Raw genomic sequence first — 22,244 nt, 5'->3', positions numbered from 1 at the left:
AGTTCCTCTTTCTTCCAATATTGACCTATCAAAAGTCTTGCTGCCGTAACTAAGTTCAACATCAACTTGGAGTCCACAACTGTAGCGTCGACAATTATTCCCAACAAAAAAAATTGCGGACAAAACTTTATCCTCCGTTTAAAAATCTTCTGCATATTCCACCAGACTTTTATCCAAAAAACCTTAACCTTCTTACATGTCCACCATATGTGAAAATATGTTGCATCTTCATCACCACACCTCCAACATTTAGGCTGGTAATTCGGATACATACTTGCAAGCTTTTTAGGATCTAAATGCCATCTATAAAACATTTTGTAAAAGTTCTCTCTTAGATTTTGAGCTTGAGTAAATTTTACATTCCTCACCCAAATCTTTTCCCACGTGTCCATTGTAATAACTTCCTGAATGTTTTGGGCCCATTTTATCATACAATCCTTAACAAGCTCTGTTTCTGAATCAATCTCTATCAATGCAAGATATATCCGTTTGATATGTGCTGGTCCCTGATTTCTAATTTGCTTTATCAAATTTTCATCAGTCATTGCAAATCCATTTTTCTGGTCTTCTTTCCACCTGGCCCGTAACTGAATATATTGAAACCAATTTTGAACAACCTTCTCTTCTCGCAAGAGGCTATATGATTTCAAACACCAAACATTCCTTTCCAAGCTTAAAATTTCCTTGTACGTAGTCACATCATGTTTGAAACCAGCATGTATATTTTCTATTGCGTGTTTTGGAATTGCCCACAATGGTATCTTGCTGCTTAACTTATGTCTATACTTCTTCCAAACTCTCAGCAATGCCTGTCTTAAAATATGCATCCTAAACACAGTATCTACCTTCTTATCATACAACAAATATGCATGCCAGCCAAACAACAAATCATGGCCCTCAAGATTTAATAACCTCGGTTGCGTCAAATTAATCCAATCGCTTATTCCTACTAATGCAGCAGCTTCATAATATAATTTAAAATTAGGCAATTTAAGGCCACCTCTCTCACGAGTATCCTGCATAATCTTAAGTTTAACTCGTGGCTTTTTCCCTGCCCACACAAATTTATTGATACCACGCTGCCATTCCTCCAAGTTAGAATCTTTCTTAAGAATCGGTATCATTTGAAATAAAAATAAAAATTTGGGCAGGACATTCATTTTCACTGCTGCAATCCGTCCCAACAAAGACAATTGCAATTTTTCCCAACTCTCCAATTCTTTTTGAATTTTCCCCCATAGTTTTTCATAATTATTTTTATATAGCTTTGTATTAGAGGGCGACAAAATCACCCCCAAATATTTAACCCTTTTAACAATCTCAAATCCAGTTAATCCTTCTAAGAGAGCCTTTTGTGAAACTGTCATATTTCTAGCCAAAATTTTAGTTTTCTGTGTATTTACTTTAAATCCAGAAACCTTCCCATATTGTGTTATTATCTCCATCAGGTCCACAACAGAGTTCTCTGGCTGGGTCACTGTAACAACCAGATCATCTGCAAATGCTCTCAATCTATAGTCCTGATCTCCAACTTGTATCCCCTTAATTTTTTCCGAATTCCGAATCTTAACCAATAATACCTCTAATGTTAACACAAATAACAAGGGCGATAACGGACACCCTTGCCTTGTGCCCTTCTCAATATTACATGCTGCTGTCAGGCTATTGTTAACTATGATTCGGGCAGTTTGTTTTTGATATAATGCCCTAATCGGTTGTAAAAAAATTTCCCCAAAATCCATTTTGTCTAAAACTTTCAACAAAAATTGCCAATTCAATTGATCAAAGGCCTTTTCAGCATCTAAAAAGATTAGCGCTGCAGAGATCTGGTTGTGAATGGCAACTAAATTTTTAACTTGGAACGTTAATGCACTAAACTCACCACAGAAGAGGAAGAAAGTCTTTCAATATTTAAAACAATTCAAGATAGATGTTATATGTTTGCAAGAAACGCATATTAGGGTTGTGGACCAAAAGTATTTATCGAACTCAAGGTTAGGCACGCAATTTGTTGCTTCTGCAATGAATAAGAAAAATGGAGTGGTTGTCTATGTTAAAAGTGCTTTAACAGCGGACTTAATTGAAGGAGATAAGCATGGAAGATATGTTATGATAGAGCTGCTGCTAGAAGGTAAAAAGACGCTTTTAGTTGGATTATATGCTCCTAATCAACAACAAGCTGACTTTTTTAGTTCACTACATATAAAGCTTACTCAGTTGGATTATAAATCTTTTATTTTTATGGGGGATTGGAACGGTGTTTTGGATGTACAGATGGACAAGGCTGGAGCTTTTAAGCGCGTCCCAAGTCATGCTAGACTGCCTAAATCTTTTTTTGAAATGAAGGATGACTTGGAACTGCGAGATATTTGGCGTGAAAGACATTCGCATGAAAAGGATTATACTTTTTTTTCTGACAGACATCAATCTTTTTCCAGGATCGATTTTATTTTGTTGACTAATGACTTTTTTTCAAGGATTAAGAAGGTGAAGATATGTGCAAGAACTATTTCTGATCATAGCCCAGTCTGGCAAGAGATTAATAAGGAGAATAGAGATAGGCGCTCGTGGCGCGTAAATGAGAATTTGTTTAGAAATCAGAGAAATGTGGAAGAATGTAAACAGCGGATGAAGGATTTTTTTGAAATTAATATGAATAAGGGCACCTATATGGACATGGTTTGGGATGCTAGCAAGGCCTATATGAGAGGGGTGTTGATATATATGAACAATAAACATAGACGAGCTGTGGAAGCCAGGAGGAAAGAATTGGAGAATGAAATAAAGGAAAAAGAAAAGGCTTTGATTTTGAATCCAGAGGATGAGAAGACTAAGGAGGCTATTAAGCTGTTAAGAGGACAATTTGATAAATTAATGGCTGACCAAGTGGCAACCAATTTGCGGTTTGCCAGGCATAATACCTTTTGCAACGCTAACAAACCAGGTAGATGGCTAGCTTATAGACTGAGGAAAAAGCAAAGGGCTTCTAATATAGACAAAATTGAGCATAAAGGAAGGGTTGTGTTTCAACAGGACCTTATTAAGGATGCTTTTGTGGATTTTTATTCTAAATTATATGCTAAGGAGAAGATTAATGAAAAAGACATTGATGTATATTTGGAGAATGCTAGCATCCCGGTTCTTACGCAAGTACAAAAAGAGGGGATTAATCAATTGATTACAGAAGAAGAAATTTTTATAGCAATTAAGGAATTGAAGGTGGATAAAGCACCAGGTACGGATGGTTTGACTGCGGCTTATTACAAAAATTTACAATTAGAGATGATAAAACCGTTAAAGGAACTGTTCCAGACAATCCAGAGGGGGGGAAAGGTGCCTCCGTCTTGGAGAACTGCTTTTATTTCTTTGATTCCGAAGGAAGACCAAGATGCTACTCAAGTTAAAAATTATAGACCGATATCGCTCTTAAATACAGATTACAAGATATTTGCTAAGGTGTTGGCTAACAGACTGATGAGGGTTCTGCAACAGGTGATTCATGGGGACCAAACGGGGTTTATTAGTGGTAGGCAAATGAAAAATAATGTGAGGCATATAGTTGATGAGTTTTTGGAAAGGAACAACCAGATCCCTGCGGCGCTAATCTTTTTAGATGCTGAAAAAGCTTTTGATCAACTGAATTGGCAATTTTTGATGAAAGTTCTAGATAAAATGGATTTTGGGGAAATTTTTTTACAACCGATTAGGGCATTATATCAAAAACAAACTGCCCGAATTATAGTTAATAATAGCCTGACAGAAGCATGTAATATTGAGAAGGGCACAAGGCAAGGGTGTCCGTTATCGCCCTAGTTATTTGTGTTAACATTAGAGATATTACTGGTTAAAATACGGAATTCGGAAAAAATTAAGGGTATACAAATTAGAGATCAGGATTATAGATTGAGAGCATTCGCAGATGATCTGGTTGTTACAGTGACCCAGCCAGAGAACTCTGTTATGGACCTGATGGAGATAATAACACAATATGGGAAGGTTTCTGGATTTAAAGTTAATATACAGAAAACCAAAATTCTGGCCAAAAATATGACAGTTTCGCAAAAGGCTCTCTTAGAAGGATTAACTGGATTTGAGATTGTTAAAAGGGTTAAATATCTGGGGGTGCTTTTGTCGCCCTCTAATACAAAGTTATACAAAAATAACTATGAAAAACTATGGGGGGAAATTCAAAAAGAAATGGAGAGTTGGGAAAAATTGCAATTGTCTTTGTTGGGACGGATCGCAGCAGTGAAAATGAATGTCCTGCCTAAATTTTTATTTTTATTTCAAATGATACCGATTCTTAAGAAAGATTCTAATTTGGAGGAATGGCAGCGAGGTATCAACAAATTTGTTTGGGCAGGGAAAAGGCCACGAGTTAAACTTAAGATTATGCAGGATACTCGTGAGAGAGGTGGTCTTAAAATGCCCAATCTTAAACTATATTATGAAGCTGCTGCATTAGCAGGAATAAGTGATTGGATTAATTTGACACAAGAGAGATTATTAAATCTTGAGGGTCACGACTTGTTGTTTGGCTGGCATGCATATTTGTTGTATGACAAGAAGGTAGACAATGTGTTTAGAGTCCATATTTTAAGACAGGCATTGTTGAGAGTTTGGAAGAAGTATAGACATAAGCTAGACTGCAAGATACCATTGTGGGCAATTCCAAAGCACGCAATAGAAAATATAAACGTTGGTTTTAAACATGATGTGACTACGTACAAGGAGATTTTAAGCTTGGAAAGAAATGTCTGGTGTCTGAAACCATATAGCCTCTTGCGAGATGAGAAGATTGTTCAAACTTGGTTTCAATATATTCAGTTACGGGCCAGGTGGAAAGAAGATCAGAAAATTGGTTTTACAATGACTGATGAAAATCTGATAAAGCAAATTAGAAACCAGGGTCCAGCACATATCAAACGGATATATCTTGCATTGATAGAAATTGACTCAGAAACAGAACTTGTTAAAGATTGTATGATTAAATGGGCCCAAAATATCCAAGAAGTTATTACAATGGACACGTGGGAAAGGATTTGGGTGAGGAACGTAAAATTCACACAAGCTCAAAATCTAAGAGAGAATTTTTATAAAATGTTTTACAGATGGCATTTAGATCCTAAAAAGCTTGCAAGTATGTATCCGAATTATCAGCCTAAATGTTGGAGGTGCGGTGACGAAGACGCAACATATTTTCATATATGGTGGACTTGTAAAAAGGTTAAGGCTTTTTGGATAAAAATCTGGTGGAATATGCAGAAGATTTTTAAGCAAAGGATAAAGTTTTGTCCGCAACTTTTTTTGTTGGGAATAATTACAGATGCTACAGTTGTGGACACTAAATTGACATTGAATTTAATTACGGCAGCAAGTCTCTTAATAGGTCAGTATTGGAAGAAGGAGGAACTGCCGACTATAGAAGAATGGACTTTAAAGGTTTCTGACCTGGCAGAGATGGCAAAGATATCGGCCTATTTGAAAGATCATTCGCAAGAACGTTATATTATGAAATGGAGAAAATGGATTGAGTATATCCAGAACAAATATGGGACTAAGAAGTTTCATGTAGCATTTGAATAAGTCTTCCTTTCTTTTTTCCTGTTTTTTTTTGTTTTTTTATATATTTTATATTAATAGTGTTTGTACTTATCCTATATGAGCTAGAGAGTGATAGATTTTAGAGCTCATGGTTGTTAGCATATGGATGTTTATGATTTTTTTCTTTTTGTTTTTTATACCTTGTACTTAGCTCTGGGAAGTCGGGGGGGGTGGGGAGGGGGGGGAGGGGTAAGGAGGGAGGGATAGGGGAGGGGTAGGGGGGGATTGTCAAAGATAAAATGTATGATAAAACTTTTCAATAAAAAAAAACTATCCATATGGTGTAGTAACAACAACTTGCACCTAAACTTCGGCAAGACAAAAGAGATGGTGTTAGACTTCCGGAGAAAAAAGGAGAAACCTGCACCACTTCACATTGGGGAGGACTGTGTAGAGAGAGTTTCCTCCTTTAAATTTCTGGGAGTCTACCTCTGTAAAGATCTGACCTGGAAAGTTAACACAACTCAGGTGGCTAGAAAGGCCCAACAGAGGCTTCACTTTCTTAGGGTCTTGCGGAAGAACAGGGTAGAACAACAGCTAATGACCCTATTTTACCGGTCTACTATAGAGAGCGTCCTCTCGTATGGTATTGTGGTTTGGTATGCTGGTCTGACAGCCGCGGATAGGAAAGTATTACAGAGGGTAGTGAGCACAGCACAAGACATTGTGGGCTGTTCCCTGACACCACTGGATGACATCACCAGGGCTCGTTGCCTTGGAAGAGTGAGGGAGATTCTCAGGGATGACTCACACCCTGGACGGTATCTCTTTACTCTCCTACCATCCGGTAGGAGATATAGGAATATAGCCAGCCGTACCAACAGGCTGAAAAATAGCTTTTATCCGTGGGCTGTTAGGCTTTTAAATGGGACATAATCTTATGCAGAATTGACTTGGGAGGCCGTTGTGTGGTGTAGTTGGTTCACATAGTGTGGTGGGATGGAGGGTTTGTTGTCACTGTGTGTTGGGGGGAGAGAGCACGGGGGGAGGCTCAGCTAATCTCAATGTACACATGTTGTACTTTGACAATAAAGTTTTATTTATTATTATTATTTTTACAATTCATTCTAAATCACAATCTTCCATATGCCTTGGTAATGAGCAATAGTTCTACAGCCATTGACCTTTTTTGTCCATCATGGCTATGATCAATTAAGTTACAATGCTTTTTAGTAAAATACTGTAGTGAAGGAGTGGACTAGTTTTACTAGTCTTAGTTCATGTTACCTAAGCATTCCTTTTTTTCTTTTCTTTTTGGCCTGTTTTTGTTTAATATTGAACATAAAGGTAGGACTTGCTTCCTTTGACCCATTGGAGTGTTATTTGTTTAACTTTCCATTGTTTTCAGCTGTGTTTTATTGTTGGTGGATTATTATGAAATGTTGCTATAATATATTATGAATTTTGACATTTCTATGAGCTATTACAAACAAGGTTTCTCATGGCAAAATGACATGAAGATAAATTGGTGGTGATGCAAATTTTTACAGACCATTGTAGGGACAACTACAAATGTGGAAACAACTGAGAAACATATTAAAAAAAATCTGAGATTTTTAAAGGACAATTTATTGTTAATGTAAGATGAAATTTGCATAAATTCTTATGCAAGAGGGAGGGAAACAGACAAGAGTTACTATTTAAAATCACTTAAGGCCATTACCCCCAATTATCCCATAAGAAGCATTTTTGGATTTGAATTCTTACTTTGTTTTGAAATAATATATATCTGTATTGTTTGTTACCTACTTGAAAGGCAGGATATAATTTATGTGTGCATTTCACAAACATATAACTGTTGCATATTTATGTGCAAATCCCACATATGCTTGATTTCTGACAGTTTTCAAGGCTATTCTGTTCTGTTTGTTCTGTTCTGTTCTATTCTATACTTATTTGATTCAATTCACAATACATTCTTTCACAGTCCTCTTAAACCATCCTATCATTTATTCTATCTTTATAATAATAAACCTTTTATTACTGTTGTTTTTGCTGAACTTCCCTGCTTGAAGTGCTAACAGTTAGCACAACAGTTATCAGTCACGCTCAAGGGTTTTAAAACATTTTGACGTAAATCTCTTGAGGTCCTAAAATACACTGGATGTACCTGTAATTTATAGACAGAGGCAAAAGGTATCTCTCATTCTTTAATAAATCACAATTTCTTAAGGATTAAGGAAGGCTTGTATTGTTTCAAAATATTATAATATTTTATAATATAAATAAAAACAAAATTTTTAGAGTGGCAGGATTCATGCAGTCAAGTGACTGTATATAAATGAAATATATGAAATTATATGAAATATAATTTCATATAATTATATGAAATATAATTCCTTAATGTTCTTTCTGCATCATCACCGTGTAAGAATTGGCTGAAGTTTTCCATCTGCTTGGGATAAAAAGGTGGAAAAATCAAAAGAGCCTCTAAGGAGAAGAGAAAGCTCTGCATTTCTGTGGTCAATTTAATTGATTTGGATAGTTTTCATTCTCAAGTAAATATGTTTATAGTATTTCTAGCCTTGCCACTTTCTCTCATTGCTCTTCAGTTGCCCATTTTGGATAGCTGAAGGGGCTTCAGTTTAAATGTCCCTTTTTATACTCCCCACCCCTGCTCTTTCCAATCTAAAATTTTCTTAATTGCTCATATCTCACATTTGGCAGATAAAAAATTTATGAGGAAGAAAATACCATCTTCTCTTCTGGATCATAAAATAGTGTTGCATTAAACATCTCTATCAATTCTTGAGACAGAGGTTCATAGGTCAAATGGCACTTCAAACCTCTGGAATATTTTTTACAACCTTTATTCCTTTGTGGACATCATTTTAGTTTAAAAAAAAACCCATATTATTTTATGTCTTTACATTTTATTGTTTTTTCTCAAGGCCAGGCCAAAGATTGGAAACAACAAAACTTCTACATGTAGTCCTCAGTTTATATTTATAACCATTCATTTAGTGATCATTCAAAATTACAACAGCAGTGAAAAAGTGATTTATGGCCATTGCAGGATCCCCATGGTGATCTAATCAAAATTTGGACACTTAGCAATTGGCATGTACTTGTGTCAGTTGCAGTATCCGGTGTCCTGTAATCACCTTTTGCGACTTTCTAACAAAGTCATTGGGGGAAGCCAGAGCCACTTAACAACCATGTTACTAATTTAACTGCAGTGATTCATTTAACAACTGTGGCAAGTAAAGTTGTAAAATGGGGCAAAACCCGCTTAACAACTGTCTTGCTTAGAAATGTAAATTTTGGGCTCAACTGTGGTCACGGGTAGAGGGCTATCGGCACTTTTTCTTTCTCAGAATGTAATTTTTGTTACCTTTGGTTTTGCTAAGCCAAAGTCTCTTAGAAACTTTTGTGTGGTTTGTATGTCTGGGTTGTGTTGTCTTTTCTTACCTAGTCTTCAATGTTCCTCTGCTTTCTTCCTTTAAACCAGACATGTCAAACACAAGGCCCGGGGGCCGGATCCGGCCGGCGAAGTGGTTTCATGTGGCCCGCGAAGCCATCCTAGAAACAGTGAGGGAACGGCCCCCACTGCCTTGGCCCTGGCCCAGAGACCCTCCTTCTGCCAGAGACCCTCAGATCTGTCCCACTCCTGCCCAGGCCCCCATAGACACCCTTGATGCCAACGATGTAGAGCTGGCTATGCCCACCCAGTAGGCCATATGCACTCTAGCCACGCCCACCCAGTAGGCCACACCCACCCTGGCCATACCCACCCGGCCCCCTGAGGGCAACTGCAATGCTGATGCGGCCCTCAATGAAATTGAGTTTGACACCCGTGCTTTAAACCAAAGGGGACAAATAACCTTCTCGCTCTTTCTTATGGTTTGCAGTGTTTATTAGGGAGATCAGATAAACTGAAATAGCTTGAAGATTCAGAAGGAAGGAGACCAATAACAGAAACCAGATTTTTGCCTTTTCCTAGAGTGAAGAGAAACACCATATAGGTAAGATAAGGTTTAGTTCAAGGGTGTCAAACTGCCGGCCCGCGGGCCGGAGCGTCACGGAGAAACTGCGCCCATCCCATTGCCGGCAATGGGGAAAAGTTCCGATACGTTGCGCGACGTCACTTGACGTCGCGAGTTTGACATGTCTGGTTTAGTTAGAAGGTGTGAGTATCAGTTGGGGGAAGGGGAATGATTCCTTAATTTAAGTGGGATTTTTTTTCCACAGGTACAGTAGTGGCCAAAATTGTGGAAACCTTTTGGGAAAAGTGTACAGTAGAAATGTCACCTTTGGTTAAGTTTCCACCAATTTTTCTTCTAATTTCTTTATAACTGTAGCCTCGCTCACTTAATAATACTATTTTACATTGCTTTCTGGGCAACCAGTCAACTCTCTGCACCATTATTTTAATTGTATTACGTTTTACAAGCTCACTAAATGAAAGAAGACAAAAAAAAAAACCCAACCAACTTGATAGCGATCACATAACACACTGACAAATGTCCTCCTCTCAGCTTCAATACATGACATCAGTAACTGAATCCTACTGTGATCTGATTGGCTCATTGCCTAAACAAGATGACACCTGATTGGCTCTCTAAACACTCGTGCTCATTGGCTACAATCAGATGAAGGAAAGCTACCTGATATCAACCTAAGCAAGTCGTGCTTGCTTTTTCTGGTTATTTGGCTATAACTTTTCATAGAATACAGTACAGTTAATCAAACAAATTTTGTTGCATTACATTCTTGATTAAATCATCTTTCCATTCATATATAATTTTATGGTACTACTCCAAAGAAATGTGGTGGTATTAGCCATCAAACCTCAAAAATACACTTTTTTCCAAAATGTTTCCACAATTTTGGCCACTACTTGTATGTCATATTAATGTGCATATACCAGTGAGCTATATTGCTGGTTATACTGCATATCTAAATGGGCGATGGAGATCTGTATTGGAATATGATGGTAGAATGAGTGTTTTTCATGCAGGCAAAGTCAATCATACTTTTTCTTTATACATTGCAGAAAAAAATATTGTTGCAATTATTCATCAGGGTATGCCAAGCAGTGGAGGGATCCAGCCGGTTCGCACCACTTCGGCAGAACCAGTAGCTATTTTTTTTTGTTGCTCAGGCCCAGAATGGACTTCCAGAAGCGGCATCCACACAAAGAACCAGTTGTTCACATATTTGAATCCCATCACTGATGCCAAGGTGAACTAAAACTAAGTGAGAAGAGCATTTGTCCTATGCTAAAAAAACAAAACAAGTTAAAAGGGAGAAATTCATGGGATAAATCATATCAGAGGTACAATAGTTTGGGTATACCAGCAATATAATAATAGGCAAATATATAACGTTCAAGGCTGTTTGTTGGTGGGGTTTTTTTTCCGGAGAGCTGTGAGATTAATCTGAATTCAATTAAAAAGCTACTAGCCCTCTTGCTATAATTGCTAATATCTTGCATATATTATTCAAGGGAATTAACATTTTACATTACAGAGTAATAAATTTAATTTTTAATAAGAATTAGAAATGTAGTGAGAGGCCTGGGGTGGTTTCCCCCACTCTAATTCCTATTAACATATTAAATTTAAATTGTAAAGATACAATCCATACGGCTGCATGGATTTACCAGTATAAATGTTTTAGCAATACATTGAAGTTCCTTTCAAGTTATTTCATATGTCTCTGCTCCGTGAAGATGAAGCTATCAGATGCCAGTGACAAGCAATGCATTATTAAACCATAAAACCAGGAATTGAGTGAGATGTGTGGTGAAATATTAAAAACAACAACCATGAGATATCCAGATTATTGTGTATTTTCTATAAGTATGTCAATTACTTGGTTGATTCACACATATTCATGAAATTCTAAAGTATACACTTTAGAGAAGTTTGATTAGAAATAGAAAGTATGGTTCTATCAGGATACTATTAATATCCTGCCTGGGAGAGCCCATCATTAAACAAAGTGAGATAGCTAAACTCAAGCAGCAGACTTTGGATGCCATGTAAAGGCAGCAATGTTTAAACTTTTCTCCTTTAAAAGTGGGCAGTGGGATAATGTTCTTGGACTTCTATCTCAGCTGCCAAATGACCGACCTTGGATTTCATGTACCTTGACTTGGGGGAAGTATCAGCCCTCCCAAGTTGAAATGGGACAACTCACTGCAGGCCAGCTTGCTGCAGCCAACTTGCCATGGCCAGCTTGTGGTGGCCAACTTGCCACAGGACAATGAACAATTCAATTTAATTATTTATATTCATTTAAATAATATTTTAATTTTTGTCATTCGCATTTCATTTTGTTCCTCTTTTTTGTGTCCTTTATTTAATGATTCTATTCCACCATTCCATTCCATTCCACCAAAGAGTGCAGAGAAGGGCAACAAAGATGATCAGGGGCCTGAAGGCTAAAACATATAAGGAACGGTTGCTGGAATTGGGTATGTCTAGTCTAATGAAGAGAAGGATGAGGGGTGACATGATAACAGGGTTCCAATATCTCAGAGGCTGCCTCAAAGAAGAGGGATTCAAGCTATTCTTCAATGTGCCTGTTAGCAGGACAAGAAGCAATGGATGGAAACTAATCAAGGAGAGAAGCAACCTAGAACTAAGGTTGACTAACTACATTTCCTGATAGTTAGAACAATTAGTCAGTGGAACAACTTGCCTCCAGAAGTTGTGAATGCTCCAACATTGGAAGGTCACTTCCAACTATTCTATTCTATTCTATTCTATTCTATTCTATTCTATTCTATTCTATTCTATTCTATTCTATTCTATTCTATTCTATTCTATTCTATTCTATTCTATTCTACTCTACTCTACTCTACTCTACTCTACTCTACTCTACTCTACTCTATTCTATTCTATTCTATTCTATTCTATTCTATTCTTCAATATTCGTGTAACTTTTGTCCCACAGCAAGTTGGCCTGTGGTGAGTTGGCCATGGCAAGTTAGCCATAGAAAGTTGTCCTAGACCCCTCCCAAGTAAATCAGACAGGAAGCATGAGTAGATGAACTAATTCCACATTATTGTAAGATTGCATTCACAGAAACCTGTAAGTCTGAAAGTAAAAACTTTTAGCCATCTGATCCAACAGGCTATATCATTCTTCATTTTCTTTCTCTGGCCATTAAGTCATGAGGGACTCTTCCCTTTTCTGTCTGATTGTTTCCTAGGCAGCATTTCTTCTAGGTCATTCACACATTCCCCTAAATAAAGGGAGAACCATCATCTGTACTACTTCAGACAGCAAAATTGTTTGGTTGAAGCCTGCACCCCGTAGACTAGTGGTGAAATTTTGATTTAGCAGACCAAACATAAGAAATGTCCATTATTCCTTAAATTGGAGAGTTATTATGCAAATTATGTCATTTGGCTTCACATCATGTGTGTAATTGATGTCATTATGAATGATGCAGTTATGCAAGTGATATAAAATAATGAAAATTTCATTGGAACTCTCCATTGCATCCAAAGTCCATTCTACTGAGGCCAGTTAATGAGGTTTTCCTGTATAAACTGAACAATGTGATCTGTACTGGACATTACCCTCAGAATTAGTACCTATGCATATTTATCTGACATTGAAAAATACCATCTTTTTCAATATTTTCCAATTCCAAGGGCTTCTTGCAGTTGTCAATATTTTAATTTCAAACGGAGTGTGATTTAAAAAAAATAGTGAAAAGCATGTTTTTGAAAATAGAATTTACACCAAAAATATTATGCTATTAAGCAAATAAACCAGAATAATTATAATAATAAAAGAATAGACGAATCTGTAATGAATAAGACTTCATTTTTGAAGAATGTGATTAAATGGATCGTGAAAGTGCAAGAATGAAAATAGTACAGAAGATGCAATTTCTGAAGAAAATTGTGTCCCAATGTATTACAGTAACAGCTATATAAATTATTTATTCCAGTAACTGAAAATATATACCTTTCTGTCTGATGAGGCTAGTGCATGTATTCATAAATATATAGATAGATAGATATTTCTTACATTTAAAAACATGGATGGAGTTGGGAGAAGGGAAGGAGATAAAACCTTTGAGGTTTCAAGAGTGCAGCAGGGAGCTGCTTTCTCTTGCGTGTCAATGCTCAGTGTAGCAAAGCTCAGCTTAAATAAAACCTTTGAAACTCTATGGAGCTGACCGCTCGCCTGTACTTGAAACTCTATCAATCAGTCAGGCAATCATGCAGCTAAGATGCAGATGTTGGCTGATTCTATCTAAGAAGCAACAGCTGACCATATATACGTGTGTGTGTGTGCGCGCGCATGTGTTTGCACATATGTTGTGCAAAGTTACATGTTGAAAACGGAGCTTGATATCCCAGCCACATGCCAGGGTTCATCCAGAAAGATTGTACAAAGAAAAAGGCAGGAAGTCCTGCCATAAACTATGAAAGCTCCACTCACTTAACTAGAAAGCATGGTATTCACTATACAGCTAGACTACAATTCTCATAAGGCATCTGTTGAGGAAATAACGTTTAACCCTGTATTTTTTTTTAAAAAAAATCCATTTATATCCCGCCCATCTCCGAAGACTCAGGGTGGCTTACAAGCTTAGCATGCTACATGTTCTTACATACACTGCAGCTAAGGGTGTTTTATTAACCCTGTAAATGCTGTATACACTAACACAGTTCTTAATTCCTAAACTAAATATAAAATGGAGCAGCTGGATGTATACTGGTCCAGCACAATGTGTGTGTATGTATATATTTATTTCACAGTGACGTTTTCTTCTTTCTCTTTTCTTTTTTCACACTCCCCTTTCCCTTGTATTTTTTCTGTTTGTATTTCTGTAATTTTAAATGGCTTTTATTCTTTTTATTTGTAATTCTTAACAAAGTTATTTGAAAAGAAAAGTCCATTGAGTTTGCTTTTTAATCTTCACTTACACAATCCTCCCATCTTATTTTATGTCTCTAGTCAAGATTTCAAGAATAAAAATGAAGAAGAGAGGAGACAGTGGGTATCAGATCTTTTTTTTAATAAATCAAACTCAGGATTATAATAAAAAAAGTCTTTGGTAATATTTTTACTTTAGAAAATTTATTTATTTATTTATTTATTTATTTATTTATTTATTTATTTATTTATTTATTATTTATTTATTTGTTGAATTTATATACCGCCCTATTCCCGAAGGACTCAGGGCGGTTCACAGGGCAGTTAAAACAGTACAGGCCCACAATTCATAATAAAAATAAAATTAAAATTTTAAAATTAATTTAATATAATTTAATATGATTTAATTAAATACTTTAATATTTAAAATCCCTCAGTCCAGGCCAGACAATACGAACAACCAGGTTTTTAAGTCCCGGCAAAACGAGCGAAGGTCGGGGGCAGTCCGAATTTAGTAGCCAAGTTCTTTGTAATACAAATCATATCTCTTCTTGAAAGTCTTCTATGTCAGGACATTTCCCAAGATAGCATGCTGAGTGGCGGGGCATCTGTTTCTGCTGCTTGCAAACAGTTCATTTTGCTGCCAAAGTGAGTTTTTGGCAGCTTGCTCCCTAGATCGGAAAGGGAGCAGTTACAAAAAACTCAACATGACCTTGGACAATCATGGATCCAACTGGGAAGAGGAATCTTGAGGATTATAATTCCTGGTAGGAACAAGCAGAGAGTTGGGTCTCCATTATTCCTTTTCGCTGTTTTTTTTTAAAGCATGCCTTAGTTTTAACTACACATTTTGAATTTTGTTTTTTATCTCAATCTTTCTTTTAAAAGTTAACTGATTGGTTGAATACAGATTTACTCTAACCTCTTGCCAAATTTTAATGTGAATTTGGACTGGACCTTTTTGGGAAGATGGATTGACAACAGCGGTTTATAGTTCTTAGGAATAAGATACAATCATTGGGAAAGTTCTCAATCAAAATCAGAAAGGAAACTGTTTCTATTAAGAATCAAACAAGGATATTCGATCGTGGACTGATCAGAGATAATGATTCTGGTGATTTATGATAGATATGCTGTTGTAGAAAAATTAGAAAAATTGATGCCTGCAGCGCCTAATTCAATAACTTCTCGTATTTCCTATTGCACCTTTTAGAATTTTTCTGTAGTCTCCTCTGACACCTCCATTGAATTCCCTCCAATTATTATTTTTTTTCTAACAATACCCTTGCCTTCTGAAAGCAAATATTCAATTGAAACCACTGCTGTTTATTTATTTATTTATTTATTTATTTATTTATTTATTTATTTATTTATTTATTTATTTATTGAATTTATATACCGCCCTATTCCCAAAGGACTCAGGGCAGTTCACAGGGCAAGTTAAAACAATACAAAAAGAGAGAATAAAATACAATTAAATTGATATAAGCCCACAAAATTAAGATAACATTAAAATTGAAATTTAAAATTAATTTAATTTAGTTTAATTTAATTTAATTTAATATAATTTAAAATCCCTCAGTCCAGGCCAGACAGTTTAAGCAACCAGGTTTTTAAGTCCCGGCGAAATGAGCAAAGGTCGGGGGCAGTCCAAAGTTCCATCGGCAGTTTGTTCCAAAGGGCGGGCGCACCCACAGAGATTGCCCTCCCCCTGGGAATCACCCACCGGCAGTCTCTAACCGGCGGAACCCTAAGGAGGCCCTCCCTGTGGGCGCGCACAGGACAATGGGAAGCTGATGCTGGCAGCAGGTGCTCCCTAAGGTAATCCGGACCCATGCCATTTAGGGCTTTATAGGTCATCACCAGCACCTTGAATCTCACCCGGAGGGCAACTGGAAGCCAATGCAGCTCGCGGAGAAGAGGTGTTACATGAGAGTAACAGGAAACTCCCATTACTACTTGCGCAGCTGCATTCTGACCTATGGAACCGTTTACCGGTTGAGCTCTGGATGGCTCCCGACCTTCGCTCCTTCCGACGCGACCTAAAAACCTATCTGTTTGAGCAATCCAGTCTGGTCTGATGGGTTTTGTTTTAATTATTGTTTTAATATAATTTATCTTCTACATTTGGGCATTAGGGTTTAATTTGTTTTCAATTTCTGTATTTGTGCACTTTGATATTTATGTCCCTGTTCACCGCCCTGAGTCCTTAAGGAGAAGGGCGGTATACAAATCAAATAAATAAATAAATAAATAAATAAATAAATTCTGCACCAGCTGAAGCCTCCGAGTGGTCCTCAAGGGCAGCCCCATGTAGAGAGCATTGCAGTAGTTTAAAAGTAAAAAAATCACACCTTCCAATTTGTGCCATGAAATGAGATATTTTTTGCTGAAATCTCAGTAAAAATAATATTCTCTTTTGAATGTATAAGAAGTTACTCAAAGACAGTTATATTTAGATTATCAATCTTCAGTCTTGCATTATACATTACTGCAAAATATACTGCTTTTTACTGATTTGCTTTTTACTGATAAAGTTCACCAAAGCATTTTTTGGAACGTATCTTTATACAAAAATATCCTTTGACTCCCAGCCATTCAACTCATGAGCTGAATACAAAAACCTCATTTCTTACAGTCTAACATCAGGAGCAGCTCTCCGGAGTGCAAGTGGTAATCTCAAAATCTCACCTTTTTCCAGAGAGACCTCACTGGCCAGAATTCACCATCTGGCTGCTGATTTTCACTGTAATGCTGTCCTTGTTGCTTCAAAGACATCTAGTTTCCCATAAATCCTCATCAGAAACCTCCCCTATCTATTATCCTGTAAAGAATTCCTTCTATTCAGGGAAAAAGGGGTTTTACTCCTTATTTTATTATTTCAGAACAGTAGAATTCTCAAATGGCTTTAAAAAAAGGAGAGAAAGAGAAAGAATGAGATTGTTTCACTGCCAGAAGAAAGGTGCATAAAATAAACAGTACAGAAAACTTTATTCCTGACTATTGTAATAAATAATGCAAAATGCCTCTCTTAATTCAGAGGACTGTCAGAAAAGACTCTAGAGCAATAAAAATCAATGCAACAAGCCCCTTATTATATTGCATAATTTAATGAGCATGAGATCAAAGGATTCTTAAAAGTCACTTCCATGTACTTCAGGCAGAAATCTAATCAAAATAGAGATAGGAAAATTGTGAGTCAGCATAATTTCAAGCATAATTAGCTATGATGTTTGCATGTGGTAGGCTTGTATACAGAACATATGATGAATTAAACAAAACAGGCTATAATATATGACATACATCTTTGCCTGTTCACTAAGAAAATCTTAGTGTTAATAAACTCAACAAAGTACAATTGTTTAGATTTTTTTTAAGAAAAAATAAAGGCCTACTATGATTGTAAAGAAAGAAAGGAAGGAAGGAAGGAAGGAAGGAAGGAAGGAAGGAAGGAAGGAAGGAAGGAAGGAAGAAAGAAAGAAAGAAAGGAAGGAAGGAAGGAAGGAAGGAAGGAAGGAAGGAAGGAAAGAAAGAAAGAAAGAAAGAAAGAAAGAAAGAAAGAAAGAAAGAAAGAAAGAAAGAAAGAAAGAAAAAGGAAAGAAGGAAGGAGGGAGGGAGGAAGGAAGGAAGGAAGGAAAGAAAGAAAGAAAGAAAGAAAGAAAGAAGGAAGGAAGGAAGGAAGGAAGGAAGGAAGGAAGGAAGGAAGGAGGGAGGGAGGGAGGGAGGAAGGAAGGAAGGAAGGAAGGAAGGAAGGAAGGAAGGAAGGAAGGAAGGAAGGAAGGAAGGAAGGAAGTTCAATCCTCATTCTTAATTAAGTGAAAGGTTGCTTCTGGCCTTTAAACATGATGGAAAATGGGCATATACATAATACATTTCCTGAGCTATGAATCTCAAGACTGCAAATCAGTCTCAAACACCATAATCCAAATTTTTCCAATAGTGTTGTTTACCTTTACTAGTATAGTAATCTCCAAAATACAGGGACACAAACTATATGATTACAGCTATTTGCTTGCTAACGTAACTGATCTACTGGGCAATTCCTTTCCAGGTTCAGATGCAACTAAATCACTTGTTTAGAGATACAGTACCTGAAAGCAGGAATCCATGGCATTGCATGTTACTAATGATTCAGAAGAACTGTTTCTTTAATTACACTCCTCACAGGAAAGATAGCATAGAAGGGAGAAGAGAAGGGCTTTTACAGTAGATGCTTCTATGCAAGAGATATTTAAAACTCCAGAATACCAGTTGCTGGTTGTAACAGCTTCTTTCTGCAGTCATGCTGCCTGTCACGTCTGAGAGTGGATTCAGTACTCTGAAACTAGTCCTAAATTAAAGGAAAAACTTAATCTGCCCTGCTGCTACTGAAGATGATAGATCAATCTAATCATCATGAATATGAGTGTGAATTTGTACACTCCAAACAAATGTACAGATAACTACTTGACGGTTTTTGCCTTTCTCTAAATGTTAGGATACACTTAACAATAATGATAAAGTTGGGAGGGACCTTGGAGGTCATCTAGCCCAACCCCCTGCTCAGGCAGGAAACCCTATACCATTTCAGACAAATGGCTGTCCAGTCTCTTCTTAAAAACTTCCAGTGTTGGAGCATTCACAACTTCTGGAGGCAGGTTGTTCCACTGGTTAGTTGTTCTAACTGTCAGGAAGTTTCTCCTTTGTTCTAGGTTGCTTCTCTCTTTGGTTAGTTTCCATTTGTTGCTTCTTGTCCTGCCTTCAGGTACTTTGGAGAATAGCCTGACTCCCTCTTCTTTGTGGCAGCCCCTGAGACATTGGAACACTGTTCTCATGTCACCCCTAGTCCTTCTCTTCATTAAACCAGCAACCGTTCCTTATATGTTTTGGCCTCCAGTCCCCTGATCATCTTTGTTGGTCTTCTCCATTCAAATTCATTTAAAAATAGCTCCAAAGTGCATTTTAACAAGAATTCAGAGCTTTCTCTGAACTGAAGGTTGCCTATAAGATTCCCTTCAACTCTTCACCATATAACAAGCTGGCAAAAGAAGGAGCGTGGTTAAGAATAAAGAGGTGAGATACAACATCAGCTTAGTGACTAGGATTTATTGAAACCCAAGACTCGGTAAATTTCATCTAATATTCTAAGCACTGCACCTTATTCGTTCTGAATACCACATTGGATGAAGGAATTGCTAAAGAACCGTGCAGAGGCAGCTGTTTCAGTAGATAGATTCTACTTGTGCTTCACTAGACTGTTTACTATCTATTTCTCACAGTGCATAATAACAATTTCTCTTGGCATGTATCTCCTTGGCTCACAGTGTGGGCATTACATGGTTAGCTCTTCTTAAGCTTTCTATATGGGTCATGTCCTTTCAAGTTTGATATAACCTACAAGCAAACCTGGCCTGCAGTCCTTTAAGCAGTCAGCCAGAAAATCACTTAGCGGGCTCCCAGCAATGTTGAATTACTATGTGAAGAGAGGAAATGTGATCAGAGCTCTCAGCAGTGGCATGCAGGCACCCCTTCACATGACTTCATGATCCTGGGATTGGCTTAATAATCACCACTATTTCAATAATACTCTAGCGTGCCACAAGTGAGCCTCGTCTTTCATTTGAGTTTTTGGTTTATTTAGAAATTGTTCTATTTGAATAGCAGTTCAGGGCTATTGGCGAAAGCAGCACCCTGAGGAGGAGAGCTGCTTTGGCTGAGCTATGAGCTCTGCTGATGAATGAAATGGGTTTGTTGAAGCAGGGAAATAAATGAAGCTGAAAGGAAAGCGCATTGAATTTTGTCCATACCTAGAAACCCGCTAATGCTAGAAATAGGGAAAGAAAGAAAGGTACTCTATGGATTTATTAAAGCATCCAATAGAAAGCACCTATAAAGTGTGGTAGCTTAGCAGGAAGTGAGACTAAAACATATAAAAACGAATCAGTTCAGAGGAAAATAAGTTCCTTCAACATAGCCAAGAACATATTTATTCAGATGCCCCAAGGGATTCATCTGGCCTTCCTCCCAAATAAGAACACCTGATAGGATTTTAGCATTATAACAAAACAAGAAGAGAAATTTCCAGCCAATAGAACTAATTTCAATGGGTCAGACGACCCCATTTGACTGAAAGAAAGAAAGCAAAATCTTCCCCTCCCTTTCTGAAATTATGCTTTTCCTATTCACATGTCAGAGAATGGATCCTTTTGGGATCAGTATGGGATCTGTCCAAATGGGTTCATGTCCATCTGTCAATTCAGGATGCTTCTAGATGGAAGAGTTTTCAAGTACAAATTTCCTGTTATGTATTTTTTTTTGGGGGGGAGGGGTTTAAGACAGGCAAGACAGCAAAACTCAGTGCTTTTTTTGTAAAAGAAAAAGGTGCCGGAACTCACACATGTCATACAACCCACCTTGCCTACCCTACAAGGTTCCATCCAAAAATGGTGCCGGAACTCCGTTCTGAGTGTTCTATGAGAAAAAAAGCCCTGGCAAAACTTATTGAAAGGATTCCTAGCACCTCTTAATGGATTGTCCTTGAGAACTGGATAAAATTTGAAAAAGACATTTATGCTTAGCTCCCCCCCCCTTAATATCTGGGAGGGATCTGACTCTTCAGCTGGATCCTCTTCTTCACCACTGCTGCACATCTTTCTAAGACCACCTGGAAAAGTATCTGAGAAGAGACTTCTTCCTAAATTAGCTTCCACAGAAGCAAATTCAAGTGGGTTGAAGTACAGAAGGGAAGTTTTGCAGATGTAAGAGAAAAGCTTCACCACAGAGATAGGTTTGCAATCCTAGAGGGGCAGAGTGGAAGGACATTAATAAGATCTTTTGCTTGCTGAAAAGCTATGAAATGTAGCCTATCAAATAGAGAAGAGAAAGAGACCTGGGAAAGAGAAACTGGAATGGAGTACATTAGGATATAATCAGCTTAATTGAATATTCTGGCTAAAAGCTAAAACTGGTACTTCCGTATTAGAAGTTGGAAATATATGGCTACATTTTATTGCAGGTCCAATCTACCCATATATACAACTATAATAAATACATTATACTGAGTTGCCAAGTATGTCATGGAAATCACCTTAGCTTTAGAACTTATATTTATAAAGGCCCATGGCTCTGAAAAGTACTGGGAACTGAACATGAATGTGACTGTAAGTATTGTTCCACTTATGCCATTGGTTCATGGTCTCCCAGGCTGGAGAATAGGGTTGTGTGTGGATTTTCTCCATACATATTGTTAAATAGCGGGTTCTTTGACGCAGGAATGAAGACGCGAACAAAGTACAGGTAACTCATAGTTTATTTCGGGCTGTGACTGTACTGAGGGAAATGGCTGCAACCAGCCGCAATATATAGTCTAGCCCCTAGGCGGCAGCCAATAGGTTTGAATCAACCATTGCTGCCTGGGGATAGCCAATTGCAGCACAGGAGACTGGTAGTCTGGGTTGCTGGAGAGCCGTTAGCTGCTCCAGCAACCCATGTGGTATTCCCTCAAAAAGCCCAGTACATAACACATATAATAAATCACATATAATAAATCACTTGGTTCAGTGTCTTTCCTTGTGGGCAGACTCTCTCTAGGAAGAGCTATATAGTCAAAAAGCCAGATTTGAGGACAAGAGAAGTATTTTTCAAACAAAAAGGGTATTCAGATGGCACACACATCATCTAGCCAACATCACCTCTTCTAGACTGGCGGCAATCAATCTCCTAGTGGCAATCTTTTAGAGGACAATCTTTTGGATTGGCATCTCAGAAGCCACCCTTATACACTGGCAAGGACCAGTGTATAAAAGTAGGCTTTA

Source organism: Vipera ursinii (assembly GCF_947247035.1).
Source record: "Vipera ursinii genome assembly, chromosome: 5".
NCBI classification, from domain to species: domain Eukaryota; kingdom Metazoa; phylum Chordata; class Lepidosauria; order Squamata; family Viperidae; genus Vipera; species Vipera ursinii.
Note: the sequence above shows the minus strand (reverse complement) of the source record.